This window comes from Rhinopithecus bieti, unplaced genomic scaffold (genome assembly GCF_001698545.2).
Source record: "Rhinopithecus bieti isolate Rb0 unplaced genomic scaffold, ASM169854v2 scaffold_26532, whole genome shotgun sequence".
NCBI lineage: Eukaryota > Metazoa > Chordata > Mammalia > Primates > Cercopithecidae > Rhinopithecus > Rhinopithecus bieti.
In genome coordinates, this window is record NW_016812934.1 from 2020048 (window position 1) to 2047872 (window position 27825).

Genomic DNA, 27825 nt, shown 5'->3' on the forward strand with positions numbered 1-27825 from the left:
AGAGCCAAAGTTGAGGAAAGAAGAACCAGCGATAAAGCACTACAGACCAAGGCCTGCAAATGCTTCTTTAGTACTTGGATCCAACTGTGCCTGAAGTTCGTCTAAACTTGAACTTTCAACCAGTTAAGGCAACTAATACCTACCCCTCCTTGGTACATATGCACTTATTTACCCTAGGTGCATACGTGTGTGTGTGTGTGTGTGCACGTATAGAGATTCGTGTGTGTGTATTACCTACCATAAAGTTACAGATCTCCATACAGGTAGGTAAGTGCATATGTATATAAATACACACACACACACACACACACACACTGTAATATATACACATACTCCTATATACCTATATAAATTTACCTACATGCATATGTTCACATAACTTAAAAACCCAGGGACTAGCTTGTTTTCTATTTCCAGGTCTCACACAGGGTGGTCCATCCACCTACTCTGCCTTCCTTTGGTTTTATCTGTTCCCAGACAGGCTGTCTCCTTTTGCTGGCGAGATCCTAGGTAGTTCCAGCCTCAGAGTCTCTCATTTGCATTCATAGAAAAGGGGAGAGTTTCTGTTGCCAAAAGGTCACACAAAAGTGCCAGAATTCAGTTTCACCTGCTCCATTTGGTCTGATTTGGAACGCTTTTTCATCCCTGCACCAATCACTAGTCTTGGGAGAATCTGACGCTCTGATTGACCAGCCTTGGACTACATATCATCTTCTGACTTCAAGGTGCAGTTAGTTTGACCAGAATCATGTAGACCAAAAATAGGGTAGAACTGTTGCTAGAAATAGGAAGACCAATATCCTCCTCACTTCTCTGCAGCATTCACTTTTCACTTATTTTTTCCTGCAGAGAATCCTCCCTAAATCACTGTCCAGCACACATTCACACCGTAAAACACATCATCTCTGGTCCACTGTCTTCTGTTACAATGCCTGTCGTGATATGTAACAGGGGTCTCTCCATCCTTCCCCACTGCTGACTCTCACATTAGTCTGTGAGTTCCTTGAGGATACATATGCTCTCACTGTTTTTAACATGCCCAGCATATATTGCACAGAGCCTAGCATGTATTGGCTATATGAGAAGCCTTTGAGAGACAAAGGAGGAGAGAAACAAAGAATAAAGGACTCAATATTAAGTCCTATACTCCCTTCCAAGCTGACAGTTTGGAACTGGATATTGTACTGGTACCATGCAACATATTAATGTTGCACTTTCAACTCAATATGTTCCAAACTGAACTTACCATCTTACTTTCCAGACCTTACCTAGCTCACCACATTCCCCACCTTGCTGTCATGGACTTCATGACATATTTGTATCTTGGCAACTTACCAGAGGTCTAACCTGGTGGTCCTAGACCTCGTATTTCAGAAAGTCCATGAACTTTTAAATATCATATAACATTTTTAAATGCACATGTTCCTGTGAACTTACTTGAGGAACTGGGTGCATGGACTTCATCAGACTGACCAAAGAGTGAGTCCTGTTTCTCTTTCTGAACTATTATGGATGGAATTGTGTCCCTGAAAAATTCCTAGGTCAGCGTCCTAATCCTCCAGCACCTCGGAATGTGACCTTATTTGGGAATCCAGTTAAAATGAGATCATGAGGGAGGGCCTGAATCCAGTGTGACCCGTGTGATTATAAGAAGGAGAAATTTTGAGATGGACACACACACAGGACAACATCATGGCAAGATGAAGGCAGAGATTGGGGCAATACTTCTATTAGGTTGGTGCAGAAGTTATCACAGTTTTTCTTTTGAAAGTAATGGCAAACATCACGATTATTTTCATTACTTTTGCACCAACTTAATATAAGCTAAGGAATGCAAAAGATTGCCAGCAAATGACCAGAAGCTAGAGGGGAGGCATGGAACAGATCTTCTCTCACAGCCTCAGAAGGAACCAGCCCTAGTGACACCTCGATCTCGGACTTCTAGACTCCAGACTGGTGAGACAACATTATTTCTGTTGTTTAAGCCACCCAATTTGTGGTAATTTGTTATGGCAGACCGGTAAATGAATACAGCATCTCTACAAAATACACTCACCTTTCAGGCAGGCCAAGAGGATTGTTTACTCTCAGAGCTTCAAGCCCGGAACTTACTTACACACCAAAAAGGGGGCACAGAAGTGGGAGGGAGGGAGGGAGGGAGGGGCCACTATCCCAAAGTCCCAGAGCCTCTTCTCCACACATTCATGAGAGTCAGGCATAGGCTTTTTATCTCATGCCCAGATTCAGGGGTCCCTCATCCTGAGCCTGCACCCCCAGAGAAAGTGAGGCTCAGGAACTTGTGAGGTTGTTGTTGCCTGTGTTACCGAATATCCATAAGATGCAAAATGGCACCATGACGTAATGAATTATTAACCCTGCGTCATCATTGCACATCAACCATGAAAGCAGGCTCTGCATGGCCAGGGCTGTTTCAAGGAGATTTAGGAATATATTTGAGGCTTCTGAAGGATGATTGGAAATTAGGGTGTCTGCAAATGGACCTCCAAGAACCCAGGACAGGGGACGTGGACCAGAAGCACCCCCTGATCTGCCTGGGGTGTCCAACATGCTGTTCTTCCCTCCCACCCCTTTTAAAGGGCTATCCAACGTTGGAAAGAATAAAAACTCAGAATCAAAAATTTGAGTTTACATCATAGCTTTACTCATGAGACATGAGACAAATGACTTAGTCCTTCTGAGCCTCAGTTTCCTCCTCTGTAAAATGGAAATAATTATTGTAGATGCTTCACAGAGTTGTGAAAACATAATGGGATTCTATGTATGTATGTATGTATGTATGTATGTATGTATCTATCTATCTATCTATCTATCTATCTATCTATCTATCTATCTGTCTATCTGGGATGAGAATGCACCTGGCTCATAGTAGACACTTGTTAACTCGAAGCTACTTTATTTTTATTGTTGCTTTTCTTATTGTGATTTTTTTCTGACATTAGAAGGCAATGTTTACTTTCAGAGCTCCAAGCGCAGAACTCACACACCAAAAAAGGGGCACGGAGGTGGGAGGGAGGATAGGGGTAAAACAAATGGTTGTCAGCCTGATCCCATTGATCTCTTCAGTCTTCAGAAAGTGGGAAAGTAGGAGTAGGTAATTCAAATAATCACCATTTATTGCCTGCTCTGGGTTAAGCATGTGATATGTCTCATCCCAGTATGTCTAGCAACAGCCCTCTATTGGCCTTATTGAGGAAACAGAGGGTCAGAGAAGGTAAAAACCTTGCTTGTGTTTCACAGTTGCTGGGAAGTGACAAATCCAGGATTTGAGCCTTGTTCACAGGACATCAAATGCCATGTTTTTTCCATGACACCGCACCCAGAACCCCTGTTTCCGATGCACCTTAGTCTTGTATCATTTCTGGGGGTGAAAGGTCAGGGGTCCTGGTGCCCTAATCCAGTTCTTGGTTTGTTTTTCCCATGAGGTCTTTTGATCCCCTTGTGTGTCCATCCAGTCCCAGCTCCAGTTGCTGGGAGGTCAGCGTCCCCCCGCTACCTGCAGACTCCAGAGGCCAGGAGCTGTGTGGGCTGTGCCTGTAAAGCAGTTTGATGATGTGCTAAGTGTCACTGCTTAATGAGCTGCAGGACCAAACACTCAAGGTAGGGGCCAGGGAGGCCGGCACAGCCCCCAGACACATGCTCCTGCCCAAGTTCAGTCGTAAACGTCACAGCCAAGGGTGGGTCTGGAGCCACAGGCTCCAAGATCCCCAACTTCCGTTGCCCCATTGGTCTTGGACTAATCCACTCTACACTCAACAGCTCACCCTGATTTCCTCCTCTACCCTCCCACCCCCCAACCCATCCTCAGGGCCGTCACCATGGGAGGTCTCCTCTCACAACAGGGCAAAGCAATTAAGGCCAGACGGGGCGAATTAAACCAGAAAGAATGAGTTTCCTCCAGCGCCAGGGAAATATTTGGGGCCTTACTTCCAAGGAGGAGGAACTGGTAGGAGAGATGGACAGCAGTTGAGTGGGGAAGATGAAGACTGATGGAAGAGTATCAAGGAGCAGGAAAGAGAAAAGAGATGTGCATATCCAAGAAGTGCATGACTTCTTCAGGGCTGCCTCTGGACAAAGATTAAAGTGGAAAGAGCAAAGAAAGGGAGAATGGCAGAACCAACCATTGGTTCATTCACTTAATAGGTCAGACGTTGACCTGGGTGTTTTGAATACAAAAGCAAATTGGAGATCACAGTGAATTGACTAGGAGTCGGGGCTTTGCGATGCGATGGACCTGGATGTTTCCATCATTCATTAGTGGGATAAACCTGGGCAAGGGACCCAACTTCCCTGAACCTCAGTTTCCTCATCTGTAAAATGGGAATTAAATGCATCTGTTGTGCCAGGGTTCTGGGGGAAGATTAATATAATTTACATAAAATGAACATTGCTTTGCACAGAGTAGACGTTCAAGAAAATTAATACATCATATATAGGCTCCTCTATATGTGTCTGCTGAATGAATAATTATAGTTTGTGCTTATTAGCATTTTATGCATATTAACTTACTAAGGTATCACAAATATTTGAGGAAGTCATTGTTACTATCTCCCTTTCTTTTGAAATGAGAAACTGAGGCAACCAGGGGTTAAGTTACCCTCCAAATTCACACAGCTATTAAGTGGTCCAGGTGGGACTTGAACTCAGGGAGTTTAGCTCCCGAAACTATGCATCTAAATGCCAAACTACACTGTCTTCTGGCAATGTGGGGGAAAGAAAAAAAGAAAGTAATTATATGTTTAATAAGTGGGGATTGGGTCAGAAAGTCCTTGGAGATCTCGTAAAAGAATTCAACTCAGTAGCTTTCCCTGCCCTTGGCTGGGAATGGACACACACTCAAGCACACAAACACACCCTTGTGTGTGCATGCATTGGCCTCTGCTGACCTCCAGCTGCTACCCTCTGCATGCCCTGCAGCAGTGGCTGCTTCCTGGGAAGAGGTGGATGGAGTTGCTATGTGGATGCATAAAGCCAAGTCTGCTGACCCTGTAACCCCACCTCCATCCCACACTGCCCTCCTCCTCCCTACTTCCCCCCTTCCTTCCCTCCCTCCAGGGCTTGGTGCAAACATGGTATCCAATTTGTTACCTACACAGGAAGGTCAGGGCCCTGCTGACTTCTGCTCTTTTCTCAGCGTGGGTCACTTGGCTATAACTTGCTTGTTTTCCTCTCTGTTCTTTGGAAGAGTGAATGGGAAATGGGGAGGGAACCGGGAACAGACGGTGACCTCTGACTATAAGAAATTTGTTGGGGGAAGATGCTTTTCTGGAGTCCTAAATAGATCTGAAAATTGTCTAGATCTATTAGTCCTAAATAGATCTGAAAATTGTCTAGACAGGACTATGGTGGGAATACTTTGATGGAGAACTTGAGGTTCACCATAGATTGCAGGACAGACAAATTGCGTCTTCTATAATAATGGAGCTTGGCAGACAAAGCACTATGTGATATTGTGTATGTGTGTGTGTGTATGTGTTCAAACATGTGTGTGCTTATATGAGCACTTTTCTGCCCATAGATGTCATCAGAATTTCAAAAGGATTTGAGTTCCCATAGGGTTAAGATCCACTGGCCTAAAATCAGGGAGCACTGATGGGAGAATTTCTGTATTGACCTGTGAAATCGAGCACCAAAAAATCAATGCCGTGGACTCAAGAGTCCAGCTATCACACTGTTTGGTCCAGGAAACCCAATTCAAATGTCTATAGTGACAAAAGGTGAATTTAAATGAGTGAGTTCAGTCAAGTGTAAGAAAAATCTTAGTGTTTAGGAGACAATATGGACTAAGTGAGATTGTAGCAGGTCAGGTAGTGGAGAGCAATGCATACCCCAGATAAGGATCCACAGCTCAGCTGCATCCATTGTTGCTGTAGTGGAATGTTGACCCAACTTTGCTGAATCCTTCAGGATTTTTGAGCAAAGTCAGTGTATTGTTTTGTTCTTACACAGCTCTAATGAAATACCTGAAACTGGGTAATTTATAAAGAAAAGAGGTTTAACTGGGTCACAGTTCCACAGACTGTACAGGAACCATGGCTGGGAGGTCTCAGGAAACTTACAATCATGGCAGAAGGTTAAGAGGGAAGCAGGCATGTCTTCACATGGCCAGAGCAGGAGAAAGAGAGAGCAAAGGGGTAGGTGCTACACACTTTTAAACAACCAGATCTTGTGAGAACTCACTCACTATCATGAGAACAGCAAGGGGGAAATCCACCCCCATGATCCAATCGCTTCCCACCAGGCCTCTTCTCCAACACTGGGGATTACAATGTGATATGAGATTTGGGTAGGGACACAAATCCAAACCATATCAGCAGAAATTCAGATTTCTTTTGTTTTTTTTGTTTTTTTTTTTTTTTTTTTTGAGAAGGCAGTCTCGCTCTTCACCCCAGGCGGGAGTGCAGGGCCAGATTCTATGCTCACTGCAAACTCCGCCTCCCGGGGTTACGCTCATTCTCCCTGCCTCAGTCCTCCGATAGCTCGGGACTACAGTGCCCGCCACCTCGGCCCGGTAGTTTTTTGTCTTATTTTTTTTACGTAGGAGACGGGGGTTTCACCGGTTAGCCAGGGATGTCCGATCTCTGCTGACCTCGTTGATCCGCCCGCCTCAGCCTCCCAAAGTGCTGGGATTTAAGGCTTGAGCACCGCGCCCAGCCGAAATTCAGGATTTCTATCTGAAACATTGTAACTTTTAAATTTGGACTCCAGGATTAAAACTAGGCGAATACGGCAAGCCAAGACAAACAAGAGCAGTAGCCTAAGTCTAGCCTGTGGCCTCTAGTTGTGTGGCCTCTGAAAGTTGTGTCGTCTTATGTTTTCTAGGTGAGAGAAACTCCAGAACGAGTAAAAAGGGCAAGTGGCTCTCTCCTTAAGGGGAGAAAAGGGAAGTGCGTCTGCTCCGTTGCCGTAAGGGTTTGCACATAGAGAAAGGTGCTATGAACAGAACCAGGACTTCAAATTCAGGTCTTTCCTAAAGGCGCCACACCCTTCTTTCTACCTACCCTACTGGGTCTGGCGCTTAGGGAATAGCACCTCCACATCAGCTCAGCTGTTGTCACCGTCTCCAAGGAAGACCAGCAGTCATTCAGGCCTAGGTCATAGACGATAGCTACTTCTTAGCTTACCCATCATGAATTTATGGGAGATTTTATCTGCTGTGATGTCCCCAACATCTCCCCATTGTAGAGAAAAGACTTTTTTTTTTTTTTTTTTTGTTTTGAATGGAGATAGAATCTCATTCTGTTCAAAAGGTTGGAGCTATAGTGGCGCACGGATCTCGGCTCACTGCAAGCCTCCACCTCCCGGGTTCAAGCAATTCTTGGTCCTCAGTCCTCTGAGTAACTGGGATTACAGCACCCCGCTACCACGGGGCCCGGTCTATCTTTTGTGTTTCGTTAGTAGGCACAGGGTTTCACCATGTTGACCAGGTTGTCTTGAAACTCCATGATCTAAGGTTGATCCGCCCACCTTGGCGCCTCCCAAGAGGCATGGGACTTACAGGTCGAGCCACCACAACCCACCCAGCAAAGATTCTACCCATGCCTCTGATCTGAGTTTGCCATGTAAACTTGCTTGGCCTTCAGGTGTGATACAAACAGGGTGCAAAAGCATCTAACAGATTTGCTGGGCTTACTCTGCTCACTCTGAATCAGCTGCCATCGCATTCATGAGGACTAAGACAGGGACCAAGCTAAGCAGAAGCGATATGAGAAACTCGCTGTCTCAACCACACGCCGCCATTCTAAAATCCCCAAGCTAACTCGCCCAGCTGACCAGTAGGCACAAAAATAAGCGGCTGCCTAAATCGAACTGAGCTCAGCCAAGTATACACACAACATCCGAGCCAGTCTCCGTAGACTCAGGAGGACATTATTAGGTTGTGCAAGAAGCAGTTGAGGTTTTCCGATACTTTAATAGTAACGGATGGTTACTCACTTCAGCCGCGCTAAGTTTTGGTTTTTTGAGGTGTTACATCAGCAACAGCTAAGGATAACTAGCAGTAGAAGGGGGCGAGGTCATCGCTCACTTCATGAAGTAAATCGAGTTTAATAGGTTGAATCCACGCGCGTGCTTGTTGGTCGCTCTAGTCTTGGTTTGTATTTAGTTATGTCTTCTGGTTATCCTGTTTACTGTATAGTTATATTACTCTTCAAACTAATGAACACTACCTTGAACATGCGGTCGGGATATGGGTGGGGTTCTCAGGGCACGTTTGAGCTTGTTGTTCTCCGGTTAGTTATATTACAGTAAAGGAAAGTATTAATCACAGCTTGGGCGCCGGCTGGGCTCACACCTGTTGATCCCAGCACTTTGGGAGGCTGAGGGGCGGGGGCGATCCATGAGTCAGGAAATCGAGACCATCCTGGCTAACACGGTGGAAGACCCCATCTGCTACTAAAAAAAGTATTACAAATTAACCGGCGAGGTGGCGGGCAGCCTATAGTCCAGCTCCTCGGCAGCTGAGCAGGAGAATAGCATGATACCTGGGAGCGCAGAGCTGTACAGTGGAGCTGAGCAATCCACACCACTGCCACTACCAGCCTGGGGGACATGAGTGAGAGTTCATCTCAAAAGAAAGAGAGTAAATATTAAATATAGGGTATAGTACTACTTACTATAAGAGGCAGGACAAGAAAACAGAAAAGAAAATGTGTAGCCATCCAGGTAGGCAGGCTTCTTATAAAGAGCCCTTGAGTCACCCAGATCTGGTTTGGAATTCTAGTCCCACTGCTTCTTTGATTTGTGATCTTAAAGAAATGACTTGCTTCTCTGACTAACCTCAGTTTCCTTACTTAAAAAGTGAGAATGATAATGCCTATATTATTATGAGGAATAAATCAGGAAATGCATCTGATGGGAATTCATTCATTTGCAAGAAAAAGGAAATTTGACAGTGACTAACGCCATAAAGACATTTAATTATCTCATACACTAAGGAATCTGGAGGTCAACACCTGATGGGATGGGTTTATGGCAGAACAATATCAGAGGAACGTCTCTAAGATACTCCTAGCCTTTACCTCATGGTTGTAAAGTGCCTGCTTCACCTCCAGAAATCATGTTCACCTTCAAGGTAAAGGATGGGAGAAAAGTCAGATTTTTTTTTTTTTTAGGAAAATAAAGTCTTTCCTGGAAGCGCTCAGTAACTTTCACTGACGTGTCATTGGCCATGATGTTGTTCAGGTCACATCATCACAATTCTTGATAACTTATGGTTGCAAGAGAAGCTGATAAAGGAGGAATTTGACATTGCGCCCTCTAGAATTGCAGGCATGGGAAAGAGGAGAGGTAGAGAATGGGTGCTGTGTTAGCCAAACACTGGCATTCTCTGCAGAGTGTCAAGGGGTACTTAGCGTGGAATAGGTGCTCAAGAGCTAATAAGTCCTCCTCATAATGCACTTTTTTTGTTTGTTTTTGAGACAGAGTCTCCCTCTGTCACCCATGCTGGAGTGCAGCGGTGCAATCTCGGCTCACTGCAACCCCTGCCTCCTGGGTTCCAGTGATTCTCCTGCCTCAGCCTCTCGAGTAGCTGGTATTATAGGCATGCCACCATGCCCGGCTAATTTTTGTATTTTTAGTAGAGATGGGGTTTTGCCATGTTGGCCAAGCTGGTCTCAAATTCCTGACCTCAGGTGATCCACACACCTCAGCCTCCCAAAGTGCTGGAATTACAGGTGTGAGCCACCGTGCCCGGTCCACTTTTTAGAAGTTGAAACTTGCTAATGGCTTTAAAGGAGAGGAAGATTTTTTTTTTCTGCTTTATGTCTTCAGGTAGACTAGGTTTCAGAGTATTTTCCCAATTATAGAAGAACTGGACTGGAGCGCTGTCTGGGCTCACAATTTCTTTCCATGGTTGTGTGTACGCTTCATGCATCCCTTCTCCTGACTCCCAACTTTGGGGACTCTGTGTCTCTTTCACCCTAACCCTGTAACCCTGTAAGCCTAGTGGGGCTGCCCATGTTGTCACTCCACCACTTCTGCCAGACTTTTGATGGTCCTTTACTAGATTAGGTATGCAACTTTGGTTATGGATCACTTGATAAACATAGTGAGATACAAATTCCCAGGCCAAACCACTAAAAATTCTGAATCAGTATGGTAAAGTTGGAGGGGAGCTGGAATATATGCACGTGTAATTCACATCCAAGATGGTCTTTGAGACACACTTTGGGAAACATGGTCCTAGGATCTTGAAGCTAATGGTGCATGAGCCCAGAGCACCTATGGCCACTTTCTCATTGCCTGGAGGAAGTCAGAGTTCAGGAAGACACAAGAAGGCAGCATGCAGAGAGAAGCAGAGTGAAGAAGTAAAGGAAAAAAGAGAATAGGATTTCAGTTCCTAGACTCAGTGGTCTGTGAGACCAACTCCACCCCTTCTCTTCCTGAGGCTTTAGTTGTATAAATCAGAGTGTTCTTTATTTCTTTCTAAATCTTGAACTTCTGTGACTTAAGAGGTCTACTCTGTAGATATGGGGAAGTACTGGTATACTGGCAGGTATAGCTGGTTTATTTGCAACATAAATCTTTCTGAAAATATAATCCATAATATTCTGTAAGTAGACTGTATTTAATAATACCAAGTATATCAGGCACAGTGGCTGAGTTATGCTGCAGTAAGAACCACCCTCCAAATCTCAGTGGTTTAACATGAGTTTATTTCTTTCTCATGCTACATACACTATGCATGTAGGCTGGAGGATTTCTGCTCCATGAAGTCTCTCAGAGATCCAGGCTGATACAGAGTACATCTTGACAAATGTTTTCATAGTCACCATAGCAGTGGGAAATGAACATGGAAATCATGGATCGTGGCTCTTAAAGTTTCTGTTCCAAAGTGACACAGGTCCCTTCTGTTCATATTTCAGTGGCCAAAGCAAAGTACATGGGTATGCACATCCTCAAAAGAGGACGAGAAATACAATTCTCCTAGGTACCTGAAAAGAAAAGAATTAGAAATATTAGATTAGTGACACTATTGGCTACCGCATCAGAGGAACTCAGTGACTTAAGATAGTTTTAATAAAGAATGAATGAAAATATGAGCTAGCATATATTGACAGCCTAGAGTGGACCAGGCATTTTGCTTACATTATGTTACTTAATAGGTACCCAGCAAGATAGATATGGCTACCCCAACTCACAGAGGGGAAACAGGATTAGAAAGGTTAGACAAATGACCAATTATACTCAGCCAATAAGTGATGGCTTTAGCTTTGAATCTGGCTTACTCTTTCTCCCAAACCCATACTCTTAACCACCATGATTTTATCATTTATTCAACACATCCTTTCAGAACACCCATACATTTTCAAAACACCAGGAGTGGTAAAGTAACATTAAGGAAGACATAAAGGTGACTCTTGAGGAGTTCACTTTCTGGCCATTAAAATATTCATAATCTGTCTTACATGGAGTGAGATTTTCATGTCAGGCTTCCCTTAAAGCAAGGGAATCAGCAATAAAACCAGAGAGCCAATATTAACACAATACATGATTTAATTTTCTCAGAGATTAAGTCTGGTGCTCAGCAGCTTATTAACTTTCTCTAGTTAGTGCCTGGTATAATCTCACTGTGATAAAAAGTCCTCTGAAGCCCTCCCTGAAAGATTTCTTGATAATTTTAAAAGCCATGTTTTAAAAAATATATATTATTGTTTAGCAAATATCCACTCCCTCCCTCTCCTAATGTGGGCAGAGATTTTCTGCATGCTGCTAAGTTTGGGCTTGGTCATATGACTTGCTTTGGTCAATGCAATGTTAGAGGGCATGATGTATGCATGAGTCCTTAAACATGCTTGCATGTTTTGGTTCAGGTTTTGAGCTTTCTTAATCCATGATGATAAAGGCATGACTCAGGTAGTCACTGCCCTTTTATCCAGGACTCCAGAATAAACACACGTGCAGCACATGTGGAGTCATGGAGCCAAGTCAAGCCCACATCAGCTGAGCCACAGTTGATTGCAGACCCATGAATGTGAGAATAAATGCTTGTAGCTATTAGTCACTGTATTTGTGGGATGGTTTGTTACGCAGCATTACTACAATAGCTGACTCATACACCATTTATCTTGCACACTGGTGGGAGATGAAAGTTGAACCCAAGGACATTTCATGGGTCATTTATTTAGGACTGTTTAACCTGGAGAGGTGGAGTGGATCTCCAGATATTTCAAGGGGCCTGATGGACTCTTGGCATAAGGAAGGGCACAAGACTAGAAGTTAGGAACACTTGAATTCTAATCTAAATTTTGACTCACACATGCTGTTTGAAGATGGATAAGTCATTCTCCTTTCTTATTTTTATTGTTTTATTTTCTGTATAAGGGCTGGTCTACATTGTAATGGCAAATAGGTCTAAATGACCACCAAGATTAATTACTGATGGTTGTCTGGAGCACTCACAAATTTGGATGATGGATCTAGGCAAGGTATAAAAGTCCTGTAATTGATTATTGATGTCTGCTATGGGCATAGATTTTGTTTAATTTTTTTCGTTTCTTGCCCACTCTATACCTCTGGGACCATAGGAGTATAAGAAGCCAGCCAGTTGACCTTGTGCCCTGACAAAGATTGAGTCGGAGAGAAATTGGATCTCCTGTGAAAGAACAGGAAAGAACAGGAGGGACTGGAGTTCACAGACTATGTGAGGTTAGGGTGACTCTTTTGTAAAATTCTCTGCATTTCCACAGCAGAGTGTCTGTGGAGAGTTGCAGCTGTGATGGTGAAGTTGGCAGGCTGCTTGGAGCACACACCCCTTTGCCCATCGAATTGTGGGGAATCTAAGCTGACAAATTCTAGGGCTTTAAGAATTAAAGCTGATAAGGAGCGTTCAAAGGGGCTGAGGGGAGCTGGCTGCTTTGGTTCATTTAAGGGCAGGTGCAAGTCCTCATGAGGGGGTGACAGGTATCATTTGGTCAATGAAACAAAACTGTCAAACCTGTGACCAATCAGAGTTGAGTAAGAATCAAAGTGGAGGCATCCAGCCTTCCATTTGTCCATGCATTTTTCGTTGAGGAATTTAATTGGCTGGCCCCGGTGCTAGTTTTGAAAGTATCCCCTCTTCTTTAAAATATGCTTACACCTGGCATCAGGGCTCTTTCTACAGCCTTTGGATTAACCACTGAGCATCATATTTTAAAGCAGCTTAGAGAACATAGATTCAAAGATTAGTCTGCACACAGGGCGGCTGTTGGAAAAAGCAAGGGCATCTTCTTGCATGGGTGAAAAAAGAAAATCAGCCATAAGTTTGCACAATGAAAAAAATGTGTTGGTCTTGCTCCCTCAGAGTCCAGTTCAGCCACCTTCAGCCACCTGTTTGTTCACTGGCCTTGCTTGTCTGGCCACAGTGAGGTTGGCCAGGTCAGAGGCCTATCACCAGGCAGGGATCCAATCTGCCTTGTTTTCCCTTGCAGGTCTGGATCCTAGCATGATGTCTGGCACATGGAAGGACCTCCATAATCATTTTCTGATGGAATGAATGCCTGCCAGGACAGATGTGTCCATGGTTCAAGCATGCTGGGGAATAGCATTAAGCAGAGGGGGTAAATGAAAAGTCCATTTAATGCAAACTTTGGGGTTGAGACTTGGCTGTCAGTTTGATAAACACTACAGTTAAAGTTTTCTAAGCACTTACTGTGCATCAGACACTGTTGTAAGCCCTCCACATGGATGATCTCCTTTAATGCTCATGTCAAAGCCTGGGAGTTAGATACTATTGTGATCTACCCTTAGGTATCCATACCTAGCAACATGCTGAGACATTAGAAGTTAAGTAGCATGCCCAAGATCACATAGCTCATAAGTGGTCGGGCCAAGATCTGAACCAAGGAAATCAGATTTTATAACCCCCATTCATAGACACTGTATTATGTATTTAGAGCAGTGGTTTCCAGTCACCTGGAGAGCCAGTTAGAACACAGATTTCTGGTCCCTCCCTCCCCTCCAGAGTTTCTGACTTTGTTCTTCTGGAGTGGGTCCTGAGAATTTGCATTTCTTACAAGCTCCCTGGTGATGTTGATGCTGCTGTTTCAGGGATCACACTTCAGGAAATATCATTTAGGGGTAATTCCAAATGTTGGTGACTTAACACCATTTCAGTTTACCTGTCGCTCACGTAAAATATGTGAACGTTTCTAGTTGGTGAGTAGTTTTCCTTCATGTAGTGATTTCAGAATCCAGATTTCCTCTATCGTGTGGTTTCACCTTTCCCTTGATTCTGATAATCACTGGCATTCAGCTGGCATGAAGTGAAACCGTAGCAAGATGAAGGCTTCTTAAAAGATTTGGTCTGAAAGTGTCATACACGGCGTCTGCTCACATTTCATTGGCAAGAATTAGTCCCATCGCTGTACCACTAAGAAGGAAATGGGAATAGGCTGGGAAATGTAGTCCTTGTGTGGAGAGTGGCTTCCCAATCCCAACTTTAAACTATCATAGAGGGAGCAAGAATTCTGGTACATAGCAAGCTACCTCTGCCAGAGATGATATGGCATAGTGCCTCTATGTCAAAAGATGCAGACACCAGCTATTGAGAGTTCAGACAATTATTTTTTCCAAGTCAGAGAAGTGGTATGTTTTGACAATTTGTTCTGAGACAATACGGAAGTGAATATTTCTTACTTCTGCTTTTGCTACCAGGATGTCATGGCCAAAGATAGGACTTAGATGAGTGTCTAAAGCAGAGATTCAAGAAAATATAAGCAATGCCTGTGAGCCCTGTGTGCCTGTGTATATTTTGTTTGTTTGTTTGTTTGTTTTGTTTTGTTTTTCTTTTCCTTCCGGAGAGAGAGTCCATAGAATCCATCAGATTTTTAAAATAATGGAGACCCAATAAACATAGAGAACTATAGTTCTAAGAGAACATGGGTTTTTCCTGACCACTCAATCTCATTATCTTATCATCTTATCACTGTGAACTACATCCTTCTTTTTATTTTATTCCTGAAAATTATCAGTAACTAATCATTTATTTTCTTGTGCTGAGAGTGATGGCTCATGCCTGTAATCCCAGCACTTCAGGAGTCCGAGATGGGTGGATCACTTGAGGTCAGGAGCTTGAGACCAGCCTGTCAACATGGTGAAACCCTGTCTCTACTAAAAATACAAAAATTAGCTAGGAGTGGTGGTGCATGCCTGTAGTACCAGAGACTCGGGAGGCTGAGGTAGGAGAATCACTTGAACCCAGGAGGCGGAGGTCGCAGTGAGCCGAGATTGTGCCACTGCACTCCAGCCTGCACGACAAATGCATATATTTATTATTCGTGTTTTCTCATTTGTTTCCCATCTGCTTCTCTGACTTGAACGCCAGCTGCGTGAGGGAAGGGATCTTGGTTTGAGAATACTTCCCTCCTTGTAGTAGTCTCAGTACCCAATGCAGTATCTAGTTCATGGTAAGTGTTCCATAAGCAATTGATGCATAGATGCTTGGAGTAACAAATATAAATTAAAATATCCTAGTATTTTGTTTTGGAGTGCTTGTACCCCAGATTGGTTTTTAAAAAGCAGGGCTTCTGCTTTGATTACAGCCACAAGTAGGGAACTGCAATTAACTTACAATCACCAGTCCTATCAATATTAACCATATTTTTCAATGAAAAGAATAGCTAGCATTTATTGAGTGCTTCTAACTTTCCAGGCACCGTGCTAATCTTGGATAGGAGTTTTTGTTTTAAACAATTTATCTGCAAAGCAGAAAGCTCAATAGAAGCCCGTTGACTTTTTTTTCCTACAGTAAGATCACTAAAAAATTTTAGTCCTTATAGATTAGGCAGATGTGGCCTGTGCAACCTTCAATCATAGCCCTGTCCCTCTTGTTTTAAGCAGCATCTAGTAGAACTTTTATAGAAATGTGTGTTGAGTTTGTTGAATATCTTTAATGCTCAGCATAACACTTGTTTTTAGTCCACATCCCGTCTACAATCACCCTACGACCCTATCCAGTGACTGGTCGTGGTGGAGTGTAGAGGATTGTTGGATACTAAGAATGACGATGGGGAATTATGATACTATGGAGTATGAATGCTAGATCTTTCCATCATGCAGTGCACACATAACATGCCTATTTATTTATTTCAAGAAAATTGTCACTGATGGAGTAAACTCAGGTAGATTATTATCATTGTGGAAGTAATTCAGCAAAAGAAGAAACTCTACATCTAGCAAACAATGGGGTGTTACCCACCCCTGTTTCCAATTCATTTTATTAAGTAGAAGAACAATAGCAAAGACAATCACTAATCAACAAATATTAATTGAATGCCTGTTATTTACCAGGCACTGTTTTAGCCTAAGATTCTAGAAGTAATTAACTCTAATTTAATATTGACCTCTGATCTGAAGAGGTCTATATTCCTTAATGGAAAACAACACAAATCATTTATTGACATTTATTTTGGACATAGGCATTGTACCAAACACTTTATTAATATTAACTGATATCAGTTAACTGACGTTAACTGGTTTAATCTTAATGACATTTCTAGAAAGTAGGTACTGATATTCTTCCCATTTAACAGACCATAAAACTGAGGTTCACAGAGATTAAGCAATATGCCTAAGGTCATTCAAGCTTTGGTCCAGATAGCTCCCGAGACTCTTTTATTAACCACTCTGTTGTATTGCCATCATTTGTTTGTTATTAAATGAAAGATGAAATTTCTCATTAAATTACTAAGGGTGTATCTGTTAGTTATTGCTGTGTAACCATCACCAAATCCCAGTGCCATATAACAATAAACATTTATTTCTCCCATATCTGTGAATTCCTTAGGGGCAGCTCTACTGATCTCAGCTGGGCTTGTTCATATGTATCTGCAGATTGCCTGGAAGTGGGTTGATCTAGGCTGGGCTTAACTGAATAGCTTTTGCATCGAGTTTTATGTCCTCAATCCAGTTGGCTAGCTCTGCTCTGTGCATCTACAGTCCTTTTGGGACCAATGATCTATCTAGGACATGCACTTCTCATAAAGATTGTGGAGGTAGAAGAAGACAAGCCTTATGGTGCAAGCACATTTCAAGTCCTTGTTTATGTCACATCTGTTACCATCCCATTGGCTGAAATAAGTCACATGGCTTATTTCATGTGACTTATTTCACATGGATGTGAAAGTCAATGGATGAGGAAGTGCACTTAGTGTGTACACTTAACTGCAAAGTTAGATGGCAAGGGGCATAGATAGAGGAACACAGTTAAAATCTAAGCTAATAATTCAATCAACTACAGAGTAGAAGATAATTTTTATTATAGAGATGCTGCAGGAATTTGACAACATGGGTATCAAAGTCTTAAATTCTTTTTCTAGAACTTAAATATAAGAACTCAATCAGCAAAGTGATTTAGAGCATACAGATGTCTGTCATAGCTTTATTCACACCAGCAAACAATTGCAAAATACCTGTGTGTCAAAAATTAGCAATGATTAACTTAATTACATCTCATTTATAGGCTGGAATACTTTGTAGTTATTAAAAGTTTTGTGTTTTGGAAAAATACTTAAAAGAATAAATTGCACATGACATAAAGTTGAGTGAGAAAAATGCTGGACATAAAACTGCAAAGGTAATATGATCTTAACTGGCGGGCATTCAACACCTAAACACACACACACAAACAACATATACATGCAACATATACACACATACAGACCAAAATAATTTTGACAGAAATTAAAATAAAATTGACAAAAATAACAGTGGTTATCTCTAAGAGACGCAATTAAGGTTGACTTTAATTTTTTTCTTTAGTCTCTTTTTTAATGCCAAATTTTTAAAATAATGAACAAACTCTACTGTTTATGAACATACCACATAAGATGTGCTACTTTAAAATAATCTGTCAAAGACACTAATTTTGAGTGGTCTGAGAAGTATCTTCTATAGAGAAAAGTAAAGTCACCAGCCAAGATTATGAAATAGAGAAAAAAATGACAATGAATGGTGATATAAATTGGGCATTCAACATAATGAAATATATTGTGGCATATATAAATAATTCCGATTTATAATTTTATAAATGTCTCAAAATACTACGCACATAAACAATTTTGATTGCATGGGACAATTATACATGCAGATTTTGGAAGTCTAAAATTGATCGATATTATCTGGATGGACAATAAGCTCATAATGTAGCATAATGGATTTTTAAAATGCAGCATAAATCTGCTTTAAAAATTATCTAGGCAGCCAATATTAAGACACATTTAAAAAACTGCCACCGGTTTCTAGACTGTGACTTCATGTCAGCACCTCACAGAATCCACAAGTGCAGGAACTTACACAATGAGTACCTTGCTATGGGGCAGAAAATAAGCTCCTAGGATCTTGTTAAAGTACACTTCTATTCAAATCGACAGATCAGGATGATTGTTTTCTTTTCTTTTAAAACAGGAAAGAAGATGGAAATGTTCAACCAGGCTCCTTCTCCCAAAATGTAGAACTAGTTCATGGAAAAATACAAAAAGCGTGAGTTAAGGAAGGCGCCTTTTTAAGCAAAGGCAGACAGATGGAGTGGCTGTTGTACAGACAGACTTTGGATACATCAATTAACCAGAGCCATTCATTCTAGCAGCTCTAAGCCTTTGTCCTTGTGGAAAGTGGGACTGCTTTCTGAGGCTAAAGCAAATAAATTGGATGGATTAATCCCTGAATTGGAGGCCCAGGAAATAAAGAAGTCAATAAAGGAGAGCTTAGGGTACATTACTATTTAGTACCCCCTCACAAACTTTTTAAAAGCCAACTTGGAATTTTGGTGAGTTATTCACCCCTACTGCTCTTCTGCTTCTGATATCTTAAAATTAATAACAAACAAAAACAGATATAGAGGCTAAAATAATTTCACATTATTCATGCATGTATTTATTGCTGCCTTCTCTGAATAAAACTGCCACACACCTGTTGTGTTTCTGGCCCAGATGGAAGAAACTGAAATTATACTTTATGTGCTGTTTCATTTTAACATTCTCAAAATCTCACTAAAAATGGGATCCGTTAGAATAATTCAAGAACAAAAATATCAGCAGAACCAAAGGGAGCTCAAAGATGCTGCACCAATGGAGTTAGCACACTCAATTCAGTTCAATTCAATTTATAAAAATAAAGTTGGAAGGGTTCTTAAATAACTTTAACCTTAAATAACAACATTCAGTTTTTAATCCAGTTTGAGTGTTTGTTGAGGAATCCTGCCATATAAATGTTTGACTCTGTAGTTGGTAGTTGGGAAGATTAGAAAGAGAGTGAATCTTTGGTACCTATTTCCTGAATTGGATGAATGAATGAAAGAATAACTGAAAGAATAAATATTGTTGATAAAGCCGGATTTTCTTAACAAAGGGTCCAGACTCGTGATAACCCATGATGTGGAAATGATCTAATAACAGCAAACAACAACAAGTATTTAATGAGTTCTTATTATGTCCTAAGCATTATTCTAAGTTACTCCACATAAGCTAAGCTGTTTCATTCTCACATAATAACTCTGTGAAATATGTACTACTATTATCCCAACCACATTTTATTATTGACGAAACTGACACACAGAAGGAGAAAGGTCACAAAGTGTGACAATCAGAATGGACGTGCATTGTCGCCCAGCCTTACTATTATCCTCTACTTCCTCTCGTTATTTCAGGCAATTCCTTCAATAATTATATAAAGTAGAATTTGATAGAAGAGAAAACTAAGCTCAGAGAAGTGACCAAGGTAGGATTTGAACTCAGGATTAAAGTCTTAACGTTTCTCTTTAGTAAGGTTATCTTCACACTCAAAGTCTTTATCCCTTATGGAACTTTTGGTAGCCAATCTAAAATTGCTCCTTTAGAAGAACTTCGTACAAGAGATTATTATCATACTGGGTGTTCTTTGTGTTCTTCATACTAGAAATCCATAACATGCCGGAACGCCCTTAGAACCACGGACAGCACCCAGGTTTTACCAATGTCTTCTCCAGGCTTCAGAAGGAAGGTGGTGGACATTCTTTCCATCATGACACAAACCAACAATTACATACCAGGCTTTGTTGGTGAGAAAACAAGGTGGCCCACCTGGAGATTTATGCCGAAACAACCACTTTACATCACAACCCACGGAGTCCTTGACGTTGGCTTGGTTTTTCAATCCCACCACCTCATATCATTTAGAAACTTATCAGCTATTTCTAGATAACTGGGTGTTTTAGTTTCCTGGAGATAAAATCGAAAGCTAAATTGAATATATGACTAAGTTATTTACTATGAGGAATCTTAGTCCAGGAAACCTTCTCAAAATACACAAATGCCTGGGAGATGTAATATATCTAATTAATCCCTTACTCCTTTTATTTTTATTTTTTATTTTTTCAGAGACAAGGTCTCGCTTTGACACCCAGGCTGGAGTTCAGTGGCGCAATTAGAGCTCATTATAGCCTCCAACTCCTGGGCTCAAGCGATCTTCCTGCCTCATCCTCCCAATCAACTGGAGCTAAAAGTGGGCACCATCATGCCTGGCCCCTTTATTCCTAAATGTTTCTTCATGAAGGAAGATACAAATTTACATGAGCCTATGCTGTTCACATGGGTAAGGGGAAAACAGAGAGAACTCAGGGGCACCCACATATTGTGCTTTATAATTTGACCTAGGAATAGTCTTGAATAAGCAACTTGGGTTTCCCCTCCCAGAAAATACTTTGACATACATTAATTTATTCATTTAAAACTCACTATTTACTGGGTTTCCATGAGGTGTCTCCGAGACTCACTCTTCCCCCTTTGTTCTCACAATATTTTAAATGTCCTTAATATAATCTATCCTGCAATTTCTTATTGTTGCATGCCCTCCTTTCTTTTTGGAGTGTGAGCTCTTTGGTGACAGGGACTTCATATGTTTTCTCATCCTTCCAGCACCTAAAACTGTTTCTGGCATATGCAGAGTAATCTATAAAAAACTTTAAGATCTGTTAATGAATCAAGTTATTAGTGATTGTGCCTGGTATTCTTTCATTTATTTATACATTTATCTGTGTGTCTATTTGTACACCCACCCATCAGTTTATCAAAGCATCCATCCATTCATTCATCCACCCACCCATTTTTCTCCCTGATCTCACCCCATTAACAATTTGTAGAAAACAGTCTGACAAATTCACCCAAAAACGCAATAAAGGAAAAGGATTTTCCATCCATGATCCATTCTTTTTTTCTGCCTTAATTTTCCTTTCTACCATCTCTCCTGCATATCTCTTCCTCTTTCTCTGGAGAGTTACAGGAATGAAAACGAGATGGGTCCTGAAGAGTTGGTAAGGGGAGTAAATTGCTTGGTGACAGCTTGGTTCCAGAGACAGATGAAAACCTTAGCCTTAAGCAAAGTTCAGGGAAGCCCAAGGAGAGAGCTGATGGACAGTCTGACTTGTTGAGGGTGAAATCAATTAAAGTACATCAAATCCAGAATTCATGCTTTCTCAGAGTGACAAATCTGTGCTGGAAACTGAGAAAGACGAAAGGAGAAAATTGCCTTTGACCTTTTGAAGACCGGCTGTTCCTTCTGTCAGGGGAGCCAGGCCTGGAGTGAGATGCGTTCATGATGAATTATAACAGCCAGCCACCTTAAAAAAGAACAGGGTGAAAAGGTTACCAAAGAGAACCAAAATGTGAGGAATTCAACCAAACATCAAGATAAATCAACTCAGGGCCAGGAGTATTTGTGCCATGCCTGCTCAGAGCTGCTATGGACAAGCTCAGTTTGTTAGTTCAGCTCTTTGAAGCATGATATGCAGACACACTTGCATGTTCACACACATTGTTTGCCAAAATGTGGGAAGGTAATCAGAAGAGAAGAGCCACAAGATTGTCAATCTAGCATCAGAAATTTGGTGGCATAGCGTTTCTGTACAACGCTGTCCACTAAAACTTTTTGTCATGATGAAGATGTCCTATAGCTAAGCTGACCGATACGATAGACATTAGTCATATTTGACGTTGAGCACTTGAAATGTGGGTAGTGAAACTGAAGAAGTGAATTTTTATTTTTGGATTTTAATTATTTTAAATGTAAGTAGCCACAGATGGCTAAAAGCTACTGTATTGAATGGTGAACCTCCAGGACAAAAGATGTTTTTGCCTTCAACAATATCAGAAAAGCAGGGGTGAGTGGATTGTCAGATTGCAGTGCAATTGCTTGTATTTTTGCAGAGTTCGTGGGAGAAACTCATTATATTCATTTGTAATGCTTGGTGGTAAATTTGATTTTCTCTTTAGAATGTAGAGATTAAAACTTGGTTTAAAACTGCCTCTCTGAGAGCAGTTTCTCCATCAGTGAAACGGGCATAATTTCAACTCTTTGAGAGTGCTCAGTTATGCAATATATGCAATGTTTCTTATCTCAGTGTCTGAAAACAGTTAATACAAGTTTGCTATGCTTGATGCTATTACTATTACTAGTATTGTGATTTAAAAGCAAAGGAGATTGTTGGTGAGAAAACAAGTTGTTCCACCTGGAGATTTATGCTGAAATAACCACTTTACATCACAACCCATGGAGTCCTTGACCTTAGCTTAGTCTGTCTATCCCACCACCAGATGCCATTTAGAAAATTATCAGCTGTTTCTGGATAACTGGGCATTTTAGTTTCCTAGAGATCAAACTGAAGATTGAAAAACAGAAATAATTTGTTGACAATTGTCCTAGTTTCTTACTGGTTCCACACTGAGGGGAACTTTCCAAATAACTACGATTTGCCTTCTTTGGCATCCAAATTAATATTATCATTTCCAAATTTGAGCCATTTTGCCTGAAAAACATTCTTACCAAGTTTAACAAGTTTTAATATTTCCTGTCTTTAGAAAAAGAAAATGTGCAACAAGACTTAACCTTTTAAAATTTTTTTCTGAAACACACATGCACATCAATATGCATACACACATACACACACACTTACCCAGAGGCATAAAATTTACGTAACATAAAATTAACTTTTGCTTGCTTCCACCTTTTGGCTAATATAAATAGTGCTGTTATGATACGATAATCTGTACAATACTTCATTTCAGTACCTGTTTTCAATTCTTCTTGGAATATACCTATGAGTAGAATTGCTGGACTGTATGTTAATTCTATGTTTAACATTTTGAGAAATGCAAAACTGTTTTCCATAATGACTGCATCATTGTACACTCCTATCAACAATGTAATGCTCATCAACACTTGTTATTCTCCTTTTAAAAAAATTATATCTATCCTAGTGGGGGTGAAGTGGTATCTCGTTGTGTTTTTTTATTTGCATTTCCCTAACGAGTAATGATATTGAGTATCTTTTCATGTGTTTATTGGCCATTTGTATATCTTACTCAGAGAAACGTCTATTCAAATTATTTACTTATTTTATTGCTTAATTGCTCTGGCTAAAATTTCTCATGCAACATTAAATGGCAGTGATGAAAGTGGGAACCCTTGCCTTATTCTTGATTTTAGGAAGAAAGTTTTCAGTCTTTCATAATTCTCTATGATGGTAACTGTGGGGTTTTCATAAGTGTTCTTTCTCAATTTAAGAAAATTTCCTTCCTTTCCTAATTTTGTGAGTATTTTTTAAAATTATCAAAGGGTATTGGATTTTGTCAAATGCTTTTTCTGGCTTGATTGAGATGCTTATGTGCTTTTTCTTTGTTCTATTAAAATGCTGCATTACATTTGGTTAACTTTCTTATGTTGAACCATCCTTGGATTCCTGGGGTAAATTCCATTTGGTCATGGTGCATAAACTTTTTAATAAACTGTTGAATTTTGTCTGCTGGTATTTTGTTATGCATTTTTGCATCTGCATTAATTGGTGTGTAATGACATCTTTGTCTAGCTTTGATATCAGGGCAATATTACATTCATAGAATAAATCAGGATGTATTTCATTCTCTTCTTATTTTTGGAAAAGATTCAAAAGAATTGGTGTTAACTCTTCTTTAAGCATTTGGCAGAATTCACAGGTGAAGACATAATCTTTTTTTTAACTAATTTAATCTCTTTTCTTGTTGTGTTACAGGTTTGTTCAGATTTTCTATTTCCTCTTCAGTCAGTTTTGGTAATTTGTATGTTTCTAGGGATTATCATACTTCATGTAGGTTATGTAATTTGTTGGCGTACTATTTGTTGGCATATTGTTCATAGTATTCTCTATGAGCCTTTTTATTTCTGTAAGGTGGATAGTAATGTCTACACTTTTATTCTGATTTTAGTTGTTTGCATCTTTTAGTTTTTTTTGGGGGGGGGGTGGGCAGTATAGCTAAAGGCTTGTCAATGTTGTAAATCTTTCCAAAGAACCAACTTTTGGTTTTGTTAATTCTCTTCATTGTTTTCCTAGTCTCTTTTGTTTATCTCTTCTTTTGTTTTCTTCTTGCCATTATTCCTCTTCTTCATCCAGTTTTTAGTAAAGTTTGTTCTTATTTATCTAGTTCCTTAAGATGTAAAGTTTGGTTATTAATTAGAGGGTTTTTTGTTTGTTTTGTTTTTTAGACAGATTCTCACTCTGTTGCTCAGACTGGAGTGCAGTGGTGTGATCTCTGCTCACTGCAACCTCCGCCTCCCGGGTTCAAGCAATTCTCCTGCCTCAGCCTCCCAAGTAGCTGGGACTACAGACAGCTAATTTGTGTGTTTTTAGTAGAGGAGGAGTTTTGCCATGTTGGCCAGGATGATCTCAAACTCCTGACCTCAAGTGATCCGCTCGCCTTGACCTCCCAAACTGCTAGGATTACAGGTGTGAGTCACTGAGCTCAGCCTAATTAGAGATTTTTTTTAGAGAAGGTGTTTATAGCTATAAAATTCTCTCTAAGCACTACTTTCACTGTATCCCATAAGTTTTGGTATTTTATGCTTTTGTTTTCATTCGTTTCAAAATATTTTACAATTTTCTTGGGATTTATTCTTTGTGTGTGTTGTTTAATTTTCACATATTTGTGAATTTTCCAGTTTTTCTTCTGTTATTGATTTCTAGTTTCAAGTCATTGTGGTCAGAGAAGATGCTTTGTATGATTTCAGAAGTTTTAAATTTATTGAGAATTCTGTGTGGCCCAATAGATGGTCTAACCTAGAGATTGTTCCATTTGTACTCCTGATCCTGTTAAGTGGAATGTTCTATATATGTCTGTTAGGTATATTTGATTTATGGTGTTAAATCATCCATTTCTTACTGATCTTCTGTTGAAGGTTCTATCCATTATCAGAAGTGGGATATTGAAGTGTCCAACTATTACTGTAAAATGGTCTATTTCTCTCTCAATTCTTTCACTGTTTTCCTTATATATTTTGGGGCCTTTGTTATTTGGTGTATATATATTTACAATTGTTATATCTTCTTGATGAATTTACTCTATTCTCAATATATAATGACCTTCTTTTCTTTGGGGGTGGGGGCCTGCTTCTGAGAGTAGATAAGTCTGTTCTCTTGGCCCAGCCTGTCTCCCTGGGGGATGGTGGGGAAGGGGTGTCACATTTCCTCTTTGCTCTCTTTCTTTACTCTTGAAAGGTATCATTTTATATTTAGCTTTTGGGGATATTTTCTTTAGATGTGATAGTCTTCTACACTAACTGTGGGTTTCTTGTTCCTATAAGTTTAAACACTTAATTCAATATTCTCTCTCTCTCTTTCTCTCTGTCTCTTTTTCTTGTTACTTTTAACCAGATATCACTAGCAATATCATTAGTAATATTCACAGGTGAGCCTGACTATTTGTTTCTCCAAATATGTACAATAAATTTGAAGTGGTCTTAATCCAATAAATCTATTTTTTAGTGACAGAGTTAATTTTAAGTTGTATTTTAATTTTAATTTACACATAATGCTTGTACACATTTAAGGAGTACAATGTGATGTTTTGGTACATATATACATTGGTACATATGTACATATATGGTATGTATACTGTTTATGTATATATTACAATGGGTAATTAATTTATTCATCACCTCAAATATTTATCATTTCCTTTAGGTGAGAACATTCAAAATCCTCTCTTCTAGTTATTTTGAAATATACAATACCATACAATATTGTTAACTATAGTTACCCTACTGTGCAGTAGACCACCAGAACTTATTTCCCTACCTATCTGTAATTTTGTGTCTGCTGACTAATCTCTCCTCAGCCCTACCCTCCCCAGACTCTGGTAACCACTATTCTATTCTGTACTTCTATGGGATCAGATTTTTAAAATTCTTCAAGTGAGTGAGATCATGGAGGAATTTGTCTTTTTGTTTCTGGCTTATTTCACTTAACATAATGTCCTCTAGATGCATCCATGTTGCCATAAATGACAGAGTTTCAGTTTTTTTAAAAACAGCTGAATAATATTACATTGTGTGTATATACAGCACGTTTTCCGTATCCATTCACACATTGATGGCACTTCGATTGAATCATTCCGCTTTTTGGAACAGTGCTATAATAAACAGGGGAGTGTAGATATCTCTTTGACAGACTGATTTCATATCCTTTAGATAAATACTCAGTAGTGGGATCGCTGGATCATACGATGGTCCTATTTTTAAGTTTTTGAGGAACCTTCATACTTTTCCACAAAGGCTGTACTGATTTACAGTCCCACCAACAGCATATAAAAATTTCCATTCCTTCACGTATAATGACCTTTATCTCTTGTAGGAATTTTTGACTCTTTCATCTGATATTAGAATAGCCACCCCAACTCTCTTTTGGTTACCACTTACATGGAATATCTTTTTTCCAACGTTTCACTCTCAGTCTATTTGCATATTTAGATATAAAGTGAGTCTGTTGTAGACAATATATAGTGGAGTCATTTAAAAAAAAATCAGTTTGCCAATGTCTGTCTTTTGACTGAAGATTTTAATCCATTACATTTAAAGTAATTACTGATAAGGAAAACTTACTTCTATCATTGTTATATATATATTTTGTACAGTTTACACCTTTTTTGTTCCTAAGTTCCTCCTTATTGCCTTCTTAAGGTTTAATTAATGTTTTGCAGTGAACAATTTTGATTCCCTCTCATTTTCTTTTCTGTATTTTTAAAGATATTTTCTTAGTATTTACTAGGAGCATTACATTAACATCCTAAATTTATAAAAATTTAGTTTTAATTAATATCAATTTAGCTTTAATACCATACAAAAACTGTTTCTATACAGCACTTCTCCTATGTCATTATTGTCACAATGCATTGTCTTAATACATTGTGTGCCATCAATACAGATTTATACTTATTGCTTTATTTGTTTACTTAAAAAAAATCTGTAGAAATGAGAAAAACAGGAGTTACAAATCAAAAAAATATATATACTGGATTTTGTATTTAACTATGTAGTTACTGTTACTAGATTTTAAAATCTCTTTTGTATGACTTTGAGTTACTGTCTAGTGTCTTCATTTTAACCTGAAATACTCTCTTCAGCAGATTCGTAGGACACATCTACTAATGAAAAACTTCCTCAGCTTTTGTTTATCTCAAAATGTCTTAACTTTTTGCTTATTGTTGAGGGCTAGTTAGCTGGATATAAAATTATTGGCTAACAATCTTTCCCACCTCGCCCTTTTTTTCAGCACTTTAAATATGCCATCTTGTCTTATGGCCTCCTTGGTTTCTAATGACAAACTGGGTGTTTCCGTTATTTGAGAATCTCTGGTAGTTATTTGTCTTCTCTCTTTGTCTTTGTCTTTTGAACGTTTGATTACAATAGGTCGTGGATTCCTTATCATATATCCTTATTGTTCATTGGGTTTCTCTCAATGAAACCCTTGTCTTGTGTAAACCCTTGTCTTTTTGTCAAATTTGGGAAGCATTTAGCCATTATTATTCAAATATCCTTTGTTCGTCT

At 39.9% G+C, this 27825-nt stretch overlaps 1 long non-coding RNA gene across 1 annotated transcript in view; it reads left to right on the forward strand.

The window, feature by feature from the left end:
• The first annotated feature begins 1776 nt into the window (after nt 1-1776).
• The window catches only part of LOC108512175 (uncharacterized), a 73836-nt gene continuing 47787 nt past the window's right edge, over nt 1777-27825 (forward strand). Inside the window, exon 1 of the long non-coding RNA XR_001880521.1 lies at nt 1777-1956. This is a non-coding gene — a long non-coding RNA (uncharacterized LOC108512175). The remainder of the gene's footprint in view (nt 1957-27825) is intronic.